Here is a 13,865-nt window from a genome sequence, read left to right as displayed (position 1 = left end):
TAACGAACGACATACAGTAGAGGGACCTAAAATTGAATTTCGGTAATGAAAGAAAATTACCTCGGATTTACAAAAAATGTAGTTTTCAGTATACACGAAGTGAAATTATTACTTAATCATCGGATTTCGATCATAAATTTTACCTGCTTTCGGGCTAGGCATACAAATGGCGACGTCTGGTTATGACAAAATAGCAAAATTGACCGTTGAATGATGAGAACAAGATCAAAGTTTGCTTTGGTCCGATTTCCCGTCGTCCTTGCAGCACAAATCATCGTTTTTTCTTGATCTGTGGATAAAAAACGACGCGGTTAGGGTTAGGGAAGAGGGGTGCAGTGAGAAAGTCGTGACTAATGAAAGAGAATGGAATTAGGGATATGTCAAGCGTCTCTCCAAATAATCTCGTAATTATCGCACTTGCAGTTTTGAAACTGTTGATATAATTCCTGTGTATACAAATATACCCCTATAATGTACCACGAACACGATATGATGTAACGTGGACAATAAAATATCCTCATCATCTATTCCGTCCAAAATCTTGATCTAATGGTTATTATTATGTTGAAACTTAACACTATAGAGACAATATGACCATAATGCTCCCCTGTTAAAAAATTGATTAAGATTCAACTATAATATTTCAAAAATTAAAAAACAAGAAATTATTATTCAGTACGAAAATAATAGTAAGATAATCCACTTTTCTATTTTAGACTACTTTAACGTATCATACATCAACTAATTAACTAAGGATAAGAATTAAGATTATGACAAAATCGTAAGTGCTATTAATACTAGTATATCAAATATTTGGAGTATTATTTTTTATAGAGTTAGGAACGAATTCTTATTTTTGCAAAGAATATGAGAAAATACTAAATATGTAGCTTTAAAATGTTAAATATATGAGTTAAGAATATATGATTTTTTTTATCAAGTTGTAACGTTGAAAAATTAATTAAAATTTTCAAACATAAAGAATTAATACCAAAATTATGAAATTTTTAACATCAAAACTGCATACTCAATTAGTATTATTACTTCATAGATCAAATTTTAATATGTTGCATAATATGGTGAATTGACGTAAGAACTCTAATATGTTATTAAAGAAAGAGAAAATGTTATCTATATAGCTACAAAATACTGAAACATATCATTTAATTATTTTGTCGATCGATGCTCGATAGAGAGACATTCCACAATTTAAGAATTTAAAGAAATAAATTTTTTGCAAATTAAAATCAGAAGCTCAAACTCAATCAGTATAATATGAAATTAAAATCAAAATTATGAAATTATTAAAATAAAAAATTGTAAACTCAATTCGTAATAATTTATAATGCATCGAATTTTAATTTATTTCAATTCTTAAATTATTAGAACTTTACTTCGAACTTCAGTATACATATAATTACATAAATAAAAAAAAATCTTTTTCAAAGAAAGGTTGAAAAATAAAGATATGCTATACCTTATTAAAAATTATATATTGGAAAGTAAAGATACGTGTAACCTTATAACAATTTGTAAAGTAAATATGTATAGTTAACTTTCCAAAATCAATACTCCCTTTGTAATAAATTAGTTGTTTTATACCCTAAATTAGCCGTTTTAAAAATAGAATATAATATAAAATTACTATTAAACATGGCCATTATGTCTCTAAAACATTTCTCTTGAAATTTATAATATTAACCAAAAATATATGACTTTAATAACAACTTTCATTATTTTTAACATGAGTATAAGTATAAGAATCACACTTGGTTTTCATCAGATATACTACCATATGCAATGCATAAAAAAACAGTATCAGTTAAGTGTTTACATGAAATAAACTGTAGTTTTGAACTCAAAAAGGCAAATAATTGAGTAGATTTGTAGGGTGATTGACTAACTGTATTCATAGAGCAGCCCAACCCTAAAACCTAATTAAACTTGTCACCTACATAACATATATTCCACCAAAAATAATACATACCCCACACCCTTAATTAAAATTCACAAAAAAAAACTATAAATAGAGGTGATTTCCATAGACATGAACTCACCAAATCAAAAAAAAAACAATACTACCAAACATATAAAGAAAAGCAATTATGAGTAGGATGGCCGGAATCGGTGTTTCTCCCATCGTGCTTCTGTCGCTTCTCCTCTTGGCGATCGGAGGAGCCCACGCCACCATTTTCTTCCCGCGACCTCTGACCGTGACGGGGCAGCTGTGCTGCACCCAGAACGGCAACTGCCCTGGGACACCCGTTGCCGGGGCCACGGTGACGCTTAACTGTCCGGGTTCAATCTTAAGGCCGCCTGTGTCGGTCTCCACCACCACAACTGCTACTGGTACCTTCAGCCTTTCCGCTATCAGACAGAGCATCACCGGCCTCACTATTTTCGTTGGATGCACCATCACCGTGCAGCTTCCGGTCCCCGCCACTGCTGCCTGTCCCGTCTTGTCCAATACAGGCGGCATTCTTATTTCCCTCATTAGACGTACTGGCGAGGTTGGCGGAGTTCAGAATGGGGTACCTTTTCCATTTGTTCGGCTGGGGTGAACAATTGAACATGTAATGGACGTCCAAAGACATACGTATGATATGTCTTTTGGCGTGTTATGTGGTATGTATAATAATTAATGTTGGTGTTGGTCACCATGCACCAATCTCCAACTGTCATATTTAAATAAAATTACCATGTAACTAAATAAAATTATATGAAATTATACTACTCCATCATCTACTAAGTGTTCCTGATTGACTAACTTTAATTTGTTGCTTATACTTATGTGTTGAAGCATTATTACCGTATATTCATATTCCAATTCTAAGTATTTACTTCATTGTAATGCTAATTAATAATAGAGCGTTGATGAAAACATATATGGAGTTCCAACATATGAAAAATTATTTGAGGACATGCATGCTCATTTAAACATTACATTCATCACGTACACCAGCAGCTAGTACCTGTTCCCCTGGAACGCCAGTCGTACACCACCCTTGCGCACGCATGTCACCCTGCAGGTTAAATCGCGTGTATAAAATGACACCATCATAATATATAAGCATAACTGGAGTTATATTAGGTGAAAATCAAGCTGGCAATTGCAGCGACAGATCAATAACATGATTTTGGGAGGGGTATCCATTTATTGGAAATGGTGTGAGTGAAGTAAAGAGAAGGATAAAGAACTTTTTCCTACTTCAATAAGAGAATTGGAAGAGTTTGGTATAGTGCCTGAACTTTGGTCATGTAACGCCCGTTTTTCTAAACTTAATTTTTTAAACCCTAAAGTACTTGCATTTAATGTTATTAATGTTGCGAAGTCCGTGAATTAATTGTTGGGTGGAATTGTTGCTGGATTAGAAATTGGTGAAATAAAATACTACACGAATTAAAATAATTCCTTTCCGTGAGAAATATATTTTGGACTCAATTCGCAAGTTGGATCGAATAAATTGAATAAATAATATAAAAATTCAGTCCGTGATAAATAAATTGTGGATTGTATAATTTAAAGAAAATACAAAGGGACCGTGAATTAAACAAATCAAATCAAATCCCCTTCCTGTTGACTTGGTCACCAAGTCAATAATTCAAGTTTAATTAAAGATTCTGCAGAGATTTTCCTCCTCCGTGATGAGATATTCCTCCTCCGTGATCTGCAAATAAATACCAAGTAAATTCAAATTAATCCAAAACAAAAAAAAAGGGATTCGAAAATCACCCCTCTCAACCCACGATCAAAACCGTTTTCCCCTCACCCCCTAAATCTCTCCCATACCTTTAACCACCCTCCCTCTATATTGTTCACTTCAAATCAGTTTATTCTTCTCTCTTCTAATCGTTCTCTACAGCGAGAAAAAAACCAAGACCCATTCTTCTCAACTTCAATTCAAGGTAATCCATTTCATCAATTCATTTTGGAGATTTCTCACTACTGTTCGAAATCAACATCAGTAACAGAAATCACCATCCGGAGGAACCTCCTTGTTCGGTTGTAATTGGGTTGGTTTCGGGGATGCGCGGTGTTGTTTCGGAGCTGTTCGGGGCGAGTTCGGACAACTGCGCGAACCGGCGGAGAAGCCGATAGCGTTGACAACGGCTCTGCGCATCGGCGGTGACAGAGAAACATCAGAGGCCGCCGGCGTGAGATAGTCTGGCGGTGGCTGGCGCTGCTGAAGGCGGCGGTGGCTGGGCGCTGCTGACGGCGGCGGTGGCTGGACGTAGAGGACGAATCGGCGGTGGCTGGCGGAGTTTGGAGGAGCGACGGATTGGACGACGGCGCGACAACAGCTCCGTTTCTCCCGGCGAGCAGTGGTCGCCGGCGTGAAGGTCGACGCGACCGGGGAGCGACGATGGGCAGCTGGTGAATCGGAGGAGGCGACATGATACGAGCATATTCCTTGGATTATCCCCATATCTATATTATTTAGTTAGTTATTGATTTACCATATCTTTTCATATTTATTAGGATTATTTTCTTTTTCCTTAAGTTAGGGCATCCACTATTATAAATAGTGGACATTGTTATTCATTTGGATCATTCGAGAAATATCAAATCAATTTATCTTTTATCGTTCTTTTATCTTTTCATACTTTATTTTTCCGCAAGTTCATCTCGTCAAACCCTAATTGACTGAGAACCCTAGGCTGACGGGAGGATCCCACGAACGAACCTAACCCTTCTCCGGCGACCTCGCGCTGCCGGGACCGATACGAGTACCCTCGTATCATCTGGTGCTTTCATTGTGATCTCATCCTCCGTATTTCTGCTATCATGTCATACACCTACACCGCCTACCTCCATCACCAATTCGACCAACCTCATCCGTGCCCCGACACAGACCCATATCAGTGGCCATCGTTGTACGCCGCCCCAACTACTGAATATGGACAGCCAGAACCACCGCCCTTCTCTGACAGACCAGACCCATCCTACGGGCTGCCATTGTTTGGCTCTCGAGACGAGCAGCCACCATACACAGCGAAGACCAACGCACCGCCGCGATCCACGTTCGCTGGCCAGGATCTGTACCGCCATGTACAGTGGCAGCCGCCCGACCATGTACAGTGGCCGCCGCCATGCCAGACCCACCCACAACAAATCCACTACTACCAGCCGCCGTTGTTATATCCGCAACCTCTCGATCAACCGGATTGGCAATGTCTCCCAACGACCAACAATGTCGTCCATATGGAGCCTCTCAACATGCCACGTGATCCAGTGACGTCGGAGTCTGAACCGAACCTAACGGTGGCTGCCTTGGCTTCACAGCTCGGGCGTTTGACTGCTACTGTCAAGCAACTGACGTCTCTGATGGATGCAAACAAACGCTGCCTGGGCGATCCACACGCCGCGACACGACCTCCACCAGACCCTATAGCCAGTGTCATGTACACGGAGCCGGTATCGTGTCCCCTACCACATATGGCCGCCGCTGCCCCAACTTATGTGTTGAAGCATTATTACCGTATATTCATATTCCAATTCTAAGTCTTGACTTCTTTGCAATGCTAATTAATAATTGAGAGTTGATGAAAATATATATGGAGTTCAAACATATGAAAAATTATTTGAGGACATGCATGCTCATTTAAACACAAGTGTTATGAAGTTATAATGAGTATGAACAGAAACGAATTAAACATTAAATGATCGTCTCTTTCTAACAATTCACACGTGACATAAAAATTTCAGTCTTCTTGTTAGAAAATATAACCCCATGAGTATGAAAAGAAAGCCATCGTGGGGGATGAATTTCTGTTTGTATTTTTCTGAATCTATTTATAGTGGAGATCTATAGTATTTAATTTCCTTCACTGAAAGTTTAAGCTCATTTCAAAAAGTTGTTTCATTCTTCATTAAATGTCTAGGTTCGTTAGAAGGAACTCTTCAACTTTCTATTCACAGTAAGGAGCTTTTCAGTTTTTCATTGACAATTATGGTACATGTGAATGAGCTAAGTCAGTAATATATATATGTTCATATTTAGGTGCTATTCTAGATATTTTTTTGCTCGTATCTAGGACTCTAGTTTTGCACATTCTTGATCAAAGATTGGTTATTTCCTTCAGGGCTTCATAACTTCATAGTCCTAATTTTCATTCCAGTGGGTCAAACATTGCCCCTGAATCTGGTAGTATTTGATTGACCCCAAAATATATTGGTCCATTCATTTAGGCTCTTTGTTTAAATCTAGTTATTGATGCCCAAAACCGGACAAGACCCATTAATTCTTCTTCTAAGACGACCCGTTTACTTTCACTTTAATTAATGTTAATTATTTCAGAGTATATAAGTTCACGCCGACCTTCAGTAATTAGTATTTTTAATAATGGTGTATAGACGAAGGAAAATTTTAGTTATAAGAAGAATAGAATATAGCTTTGATCACTATAAGAAAAAAGAAAGGCTAAAGACGCTTTTTTTTTATTCCATTAAAGACCCTTTCTATGTCCCTAAATAATCACTTATGTTTCAAAAAGCATCCTTATCGGTGACGTGCCAAACAAAAATAAGGACACAAATAATCCAATCATATTGAGAGGTGTCTCTAAATAATCCAATCTCTAATTTAGAGACGCATTTATTTATAGTGTCCTTAATTTAGAGACAACATCTATTTATAGTGTCCTTAATTTAACATTAAGGACGCATGTATTTAATGTGTCTCTAATTTAAGTATTTAGAGACATATATATTTAATTTGCCTCTAATTTAGAGACACTTATTTTTGCGTCGTAGATTTTTTATTTTTTCAAAAATACTCTAAGGCGAGTAATTGCGTCCCTAGTTTTATATATTTATTGTAGTGGATGCATGAACGGCTAGATATACTTATTATGTAGAGAATGTATCAATCACATATTTTCTCAATATTATTGCTGACCAACCTGCCCCTCCACAAGAAGGAGATGAGGGCAGCGAATCCGAGGCTAGAGAGCTTCGATGGGCCCGAACATCCCGAAGGCAACAAGGAAGGCCTGCAACACCACTGTGATATTGACCACGGACCTCCTCCAGCGGATGCTGGAATTTGAAAACCCCAAGTGGCAGAAGGAGGCCACCTGAGGGTAACCCCCAGAAGCGGCTAAAGGCCGGCAAGAAACTCCACCAGCCAGCCCTGGAGACTATCCGGATCGAGGTGAAATTTACCCAGTATATCACTGGGATTGGTTTTGACTGGCTGCTGGAGATTGAGGAGACCTTCGTGCCGGAGGCCTTGGCCAAGAAATTTTTCGCGTCCTTCCGGTTCACCGGAAGCATAGACTTGGAGGCCAGGAGCATCTCCTTCAGGGTGTTCGGCCGTGCCCAGACGATGAGCCTGAACGAGTTCTCCATAAGAATGAGACTCCACACAGAGGCACAGTTCACCAGTGGGAATGGTTCGGCCGCGACATATGCATTCCTCAGAGGAAGCTAGAGTTTGATTAGCAGGCCGTCTGGGAAGCCTTGTGCAACCGACGTGCCCCCGACTTTAAAGCCTCTGAGTCCAGAGGTACCCATATTGCTGATCCGGCATGCAATCTTCTTGGCCAAGCCAATACACTGGCGATCATTACTTTGGCCGAGCTCTACTTTATGTGGAGCATGAGGGAGCAGAGAAGGGTGTACTTTGGCTACTGGCTTGCTTACTCGAAAAATCAGATTGCCACTCGCCCTGCCCGCAACCTCAACGTCTGCCGTATTCTCGGGGCCTAATTAAAGCGGAATTGGACCCTGGTGTTCCAGGAGGACGTGGAGCGTCCCAGCTGATGCCCCAAGCCCGAATTATTTGACCTGAATTTCTTTGTATGAATACATGTACTTGAACGGCTGCCCGGAGGGAAGCTTCGCTTCTACACGAAAGCTAGGCAGGAGAGGCAGAAGGAGCAGCAGGAGGCCATGCGCGAGGAAAGAAGGAGGCCAACAGATCGTCCGGCGAGCCCTGAGAGGCATGACTAATTAGCCTTATTTTCCCTACTTTATTTTCTCTGGGCCATAAAATTTTTCTGCCCTTCTCTTCTTTTTTTTTCTATCTGTATTTTTTTCTTGGGTCATGTAACAACTGTTCCTGCCCATTTTTTGCATTTCTGATTTTTTTCTTTTTCATAGGCCTGATAACATGTATACACTTTTTTTCTGCCCATATTCTAACTATTTTTCTCGGGTCAAGTTACTACTTTCCTTGCCCGTTTATTTTTTTCCTTACTTTTTCTCATTTTTCCCTTATTTCTCAATCTATCTTCTACCCCTACTGTCACGCCCGCCCCCTAGGGTTAATGAAAGCGGGCGATCGCGACTTAAAGGGGCTTAATGAACGGGCATAAAAGACTAGGATTTCAATAAAGGTTTGACCAAAATTTAAGTTTAACAATTAAACGACCAAGGAAATTTATGTTAAAATAAATGAAAAGACTAAGGGTTTGACATAAAAAAAAATAACGAGTTTTCAACATTCAAACAAAGAGTTTCATAGTTAAATAGAAATTGATAAAGAAGATATCACAGCGGAAGCATCCAAGAGAAGAGTGAAGTCATGTGTGAAGACACAACGACACTCGGAGTTTCAAAACAACCATAGCATATTATTAGTTCTGCTCAACACCACCAACCGCTCGTCGCTGCTCAACCTGCACATAGAGAAAACATATGCATGGCTGAGTACTTTTGAAAATACTCAGTGGCTCATGCCGAAAACATTTTGAATAAGAGTATATATTATCATGCCATACGTAGGTAACCATCGGGGTTTGAGCTTTAGAAAGGCCAGAGGCACCAAAATATTTTCCGTTGTTCAAAATAGAGACTGCGCAGTCATTTTTCCCCATCGTCGTCAACCATATCTGCCAATACATGACTTGGAATGTGGCCACAAACCAAGCCACTAGACCGGCCAGCCCGTACGCTAGCACACGATCTACCATAGGTGTACACTAATCCACGTAGGGTTTGCGGCCCTACGAGGACCCGAATTCGATTTATATAACAGTGGCAAAAGCCACATCAGATAGGCACGTTAAAACAAATCACGACATGATAATCACTTTAAACCACCCTTATAGCTCCACAATCATACTTTTAAACGTAAGAGAGTTTTTAGTAAAAGAAAGCCCACCTCTACCGTTTAGATTTCAAGTACTGCTTTCCCTTTGTTATCATGCTTCGTGCACGAGTTATCACCTTTTAGATAATATACTATCAATCAGTCACAAACATCGACTTAACATTATGCATGTCCCTAACGTTTCCCCTTTTCCCCGTCTTTGAATAACACATCACGTCATCACATATATAAATCATGCAGCACTGCGCAACCATTTTATAAAAATCCTCAAAATTTCACACGACTTCCGTTGGGGCTAAAATTTTACCACAAGACAGTAGACTCATCAAACAACTTCCAGTTTAAAAATCATGTCAAAATAACCTTTTTAGGTCGGTCAAATCGAAAACGTAACCTACTGGTCGAGAAAACAGTTTCTGCCAGAAATGTGCAGTCAACTTTAAAAATTCACAAAAACTTTATCTTTAGTCCAAATGAGTTGAAATTCACACAAAACACAGAACACATCATGAAGTTTACTCAGAAAAAAGAATCGAGTAAAACGGAGTTCATTTGGTCAGTCAAAAACGTGTCGGAACCTACTGTCCGAATCCACAGTTTTAAATGCTTTAAAATTTCGAATTAGGGTTTTATCCCTATTCATTCAAACACAACCTTTTCATGGTTTTAACACACAAACATTCTTAAAAGAGTCCTCACATCATGTTTTCATATAATCATACATCATTCACCAACGATTTATTTAGACATCACGAAATTGCATTCAAAACGCATACACACATACAAACACATATTCCCCACCGATTAAATCCTTAGATTCGAAATCCCAACAATCATTAGATGCATGAGGGAGACAAAAGAAGAGTTGAGATGGAGAGGAATGAAGAATAGAGGCTTGAATGTACCTTTCTTGAACAAAACAATCGGTAGAAACGATTAAAACTCTTGATTCTTCGACAAACTCTTGGCGAATCGAAAGGATCTTGAGTAGAGTAGAAGAACAAGTGTGGGAGAGTGGAGAAGAGGGAATGGACGTGTGGGAGATGGAAGTAGGCGTGTGATATTGGAGGCTAGGGTTAGGTTTTAGTTTAGTCTTTTATTTATAGAGTTAGGAAATAATATATCCCATAATTAATTGAAGATTTGGGAGAATAAATCAAATAAAGATTTGAGAGATTTGGGGGGATGATTGGCGTGTAAATTGAGGGAGAATAAGGGAGGATATTTCGAAAATCATGGGCTATTTAATTAGCCTATGATTTTATTTGGTATTTCACGGAGTAGAATAAAATAATACGGAGCAGGAAAATTAATAAAAATTCTCCCCAAATTACATGGTAGTAGGCGTGTGATTTAACTCCTTCCACAAGGAATAATTTCCAATCTTTAATAAATGAAAGTAAGGAAAGATTTGCTAGGATACTCCAATTAAATCATGGAAAGAAATAATTAAGGGATCAAAATAAATAATGAATGAATTCCCTCCTCCAAAAAATTAGGAGATTTCGAAATCTCCTTGAACAAGACATAGGGTCGAAATTTCCATGGAGGAAATAAAGAATAATTGGCTTTGGATTTAATTGGATAATTATCCCAAACAAATAATTAAATCCAAGAAAATAGAATTCCTCTCCATAAATTCATAGTGGTCGAAAATTCCAATAAAAATGGGTAAGGTAATTATTGATGATCCTAATTAAATCCCACTCCCCTTAAAATATAATTCACCGCTATATATTTCATTCCACATCAATTAATTTAAGTCACGTCATAAAATCAACGAATATGACTCGGTCAAATCAAAATTAGGTCACCAACGCAAGTACATAACAATTCGTCATTTAATTGCGGCAATCAAAGCAATAAATACAATCATCTTAGGGTTCAAAAATTAGGGTTCGAAAAAGTGGGACGTTACACCTACCATCAAGCTACTCCATCCCTGCCCCCTTGTTCACATGGCATGAAGCCTAATGGTTCCAAAAAATGGAGAAAATTTAGTACAGGCCCAACGTGTTCACTAGGGGTTGCTCTTCCAATGAGGCAGGTTCAGCAAGTTCGAAAAAATTAAGCTCAAAATGGTTATCCCTATTGCCTTTAGTCCTTACTATCTGTGTCACTTTTCTCTTAGCATCAATGACAGCCACTCTATTCTTTTTATTGTGTTTAGTAGAAAGTATTCTACTCTAGGCTTATAACTCACTTTGAAGAGGGCTTCACAGTTGGTCTCAAATTTAGGCAATCGTTCTTACTTCATATAACTGACTTTGATTTATTAAGAGAAAGAAGGATTGACAAATTGGCATGTATTCTCTCTTCAATTACTTTCCCTAAGGGGCTTTTGCTATTTGTTATACCAATTATGCATAAACACCGAACCCAAAAAAAACTTTCAACTGACTCTTAGACCTAACAGATTATTCACATGCTTGACACTGACTGCACTAACTGCTCTCCCCGCTCCCACTCCATCCATGCTTGTCCCCAAGCAATCCCAATGAAGTGGAAAATAGGGCAGTTAGTGGCGACATGAAACAAACACAACAAAACACAAACTTCTCACACTTAGACCAAACATTGGGCTAAGTGTAAGAAGGTAAAACACAAACAAGACATATATACATAACAGTCTCCTCACACTTATGCCAAGCCATGGGCTAAGTGTGAGCAGATACATAAGAAACACAGAAAACAACACATGCTAAACACACAAACTTCTCACACTTAGGCCAAGCCATGGCCTAAGTGGGAGAAGGCATAGAAACACCAATAAACAACCTAGGATGCATACTAAAAAACTAAACTGAAAAAACTAAAAGCTACAAACAGAAATTAAAATTTACTTGGTTACTAGGGGTGGTGGATCAATTCTGACCCTGGCTCCTTTGGGAGTCAGCCTTCCTGGGGGTGCTGGTGGTGCTTGCCTTCTTGGTCCTCTTGCTGATAATGAGGGTTGCATTCTGGAAGGACTTGGAAAGACACGAAAAGAATGCGGATCAAGTTATATGGAATGATAACCGAACCGATTGGATCAGTTAGCAAATGTTGTTGCCACTTAATCAATGCACTCTAGCTCTCGCTCTTTCCTCCTTGCCAAAGTAATTTATAACTCCCAATTTTGCACAACTTTAACAGTAAAGCGGTAAGTTCGGGGTCGATCCCACATAGAAGTTGGTGTGTCAAGTGTGTGAGTAGTGAACAGGGGGGTTGGTTGCTGCAACGCTTTAACTTGGGAGTTTTTAACTACTGTTTTTAATCTAGGCAGAATTGAACTAGCTAGCTTGATCAATGGAAATTTAACTACTAGGTCAAGTGAATTGCAGGTAACAACAGAAAAGTAAATGCGCGGATTAAAAGTGAAAATAACTTCGATTAAACTAAGACTAATTACAGCGTGAAATTAAACTAAGCTAACACTTCGAAACTAAGAAAGTGGTAAACTGAGAAGAATCTCAGCGGAAAACTTAAGTTACGCTAACAGAAATGAGTATTCTGCAGCGCTCCCTTGGGTCGCCCTTTTAACTAAGCTATCTAAACTAAGCTATCTAAACTAAGCTATCTAAACTAAGCTAGAGAACTGGACTAAACTAGATAACTAAACTAAGCTAATCTAGACGGAAAGTAAGGTCTCGGATCTGCTCTTTCTTGTGGTGGAACACCCTCTATTTATAAGCTCGATTCTGCCTCCAGCTGGATAACGATCTTGACAGACAATATTCACTCATGCTTAGAATGAGCGATTCACTGATTGCTACGTGCCCTTCTTCTAGAATGACGACGCTTTTGAGTAACAGATTCATGACTCAGCTCCGTCCTTGCGTCTCATAAGCTGTCATGTGTCCTCTTCTAGAACGCCGTCCTTGATAACAGAATGGTGCGCCATATCCAGCTCATTTCCTCACGTGTTCTTCTTCTAGAAGCCAGCGGTCCCCACCTAACTGCTTGATCATTCCCCCTTGATCAACTCCCCTGATTCTTGGTCTTTTTTCGCCTTTTGTACTTGCTTGATCAGTTCGGCCTTGCTGCCTTGGTCAAGTAGCATTTCTGCACATTTTAACACTTGTTTTGCACGATAAACAGATCAAGTAGTGTACATTTTACCCTTAAACCGATGCATGAAATGAGCCTTATCACATTCACACTTGCTGGTACATCAACATCGACAGTTCTGGAGTTTGTAGAGCAGATTTGGCCACCCCCTGCTCGGCGGAATCCTCTATTTCCCCTGTTTCTTACTTGCCATTCTGCTGGGCAGGTAGTCGTCTTTCTTATTTCCTGAATTGGGAGCTTCATCCTTGGAATTCCTTGGTGGTCCCTTGTACTCTCTTCCCGACCTGCGAAACTAAAACTTGAAATTCTTAAGCAAACTGGTCAAGTGGATGTAAGATCTAATTTTTTTTCATTTATAAACTTCTTTCCCAGATTTACTTAGAATTTCAAAAATATTTTTGGGATTAAATTTTTTTCTTTGTTTAGATTTCAATAAGGAATTTCAGAAAAAAACATATTCACACTATGTACAACTTTTGCTAAAGTAGTCCTGGGAGTATACTGGTTCAGTCCAAAAAAATTCAAATTCCTTCCTATCTACCCGACCCAGCAGATTCTCGAAAAGTACTTAGCAAACTGACCAGTTAGGCAATAATAATGTCATGACCGCCCATACTAGGGGTACTACAAACGAGGCGATCGTGACCACGGGATAGCATTAAAGACAACATTTAAAGATAACATTTTAGATGAAAACTTAATTAGCTTTAAAGAAACTAAATGTGATAAAATTTATTATTAATTAGTAAAGACTTTTAG

This window comes from Salvia splendens, chromosome 3 (assembly GCF_004379255.2).
Source record: "Salvia splendens isolate huo1 chromosome 3, SspV2, whole genome shotgun sequence".
Lineage (NCBI taxonomy): Eukaryota > Viridiplantae > Streptophyta > Magnoliopsida > Lamiales > Lamiaceae > Salvia > Salvia splendens.
This window is presented reverse-complemented; position numbering follows the sequence as displayed.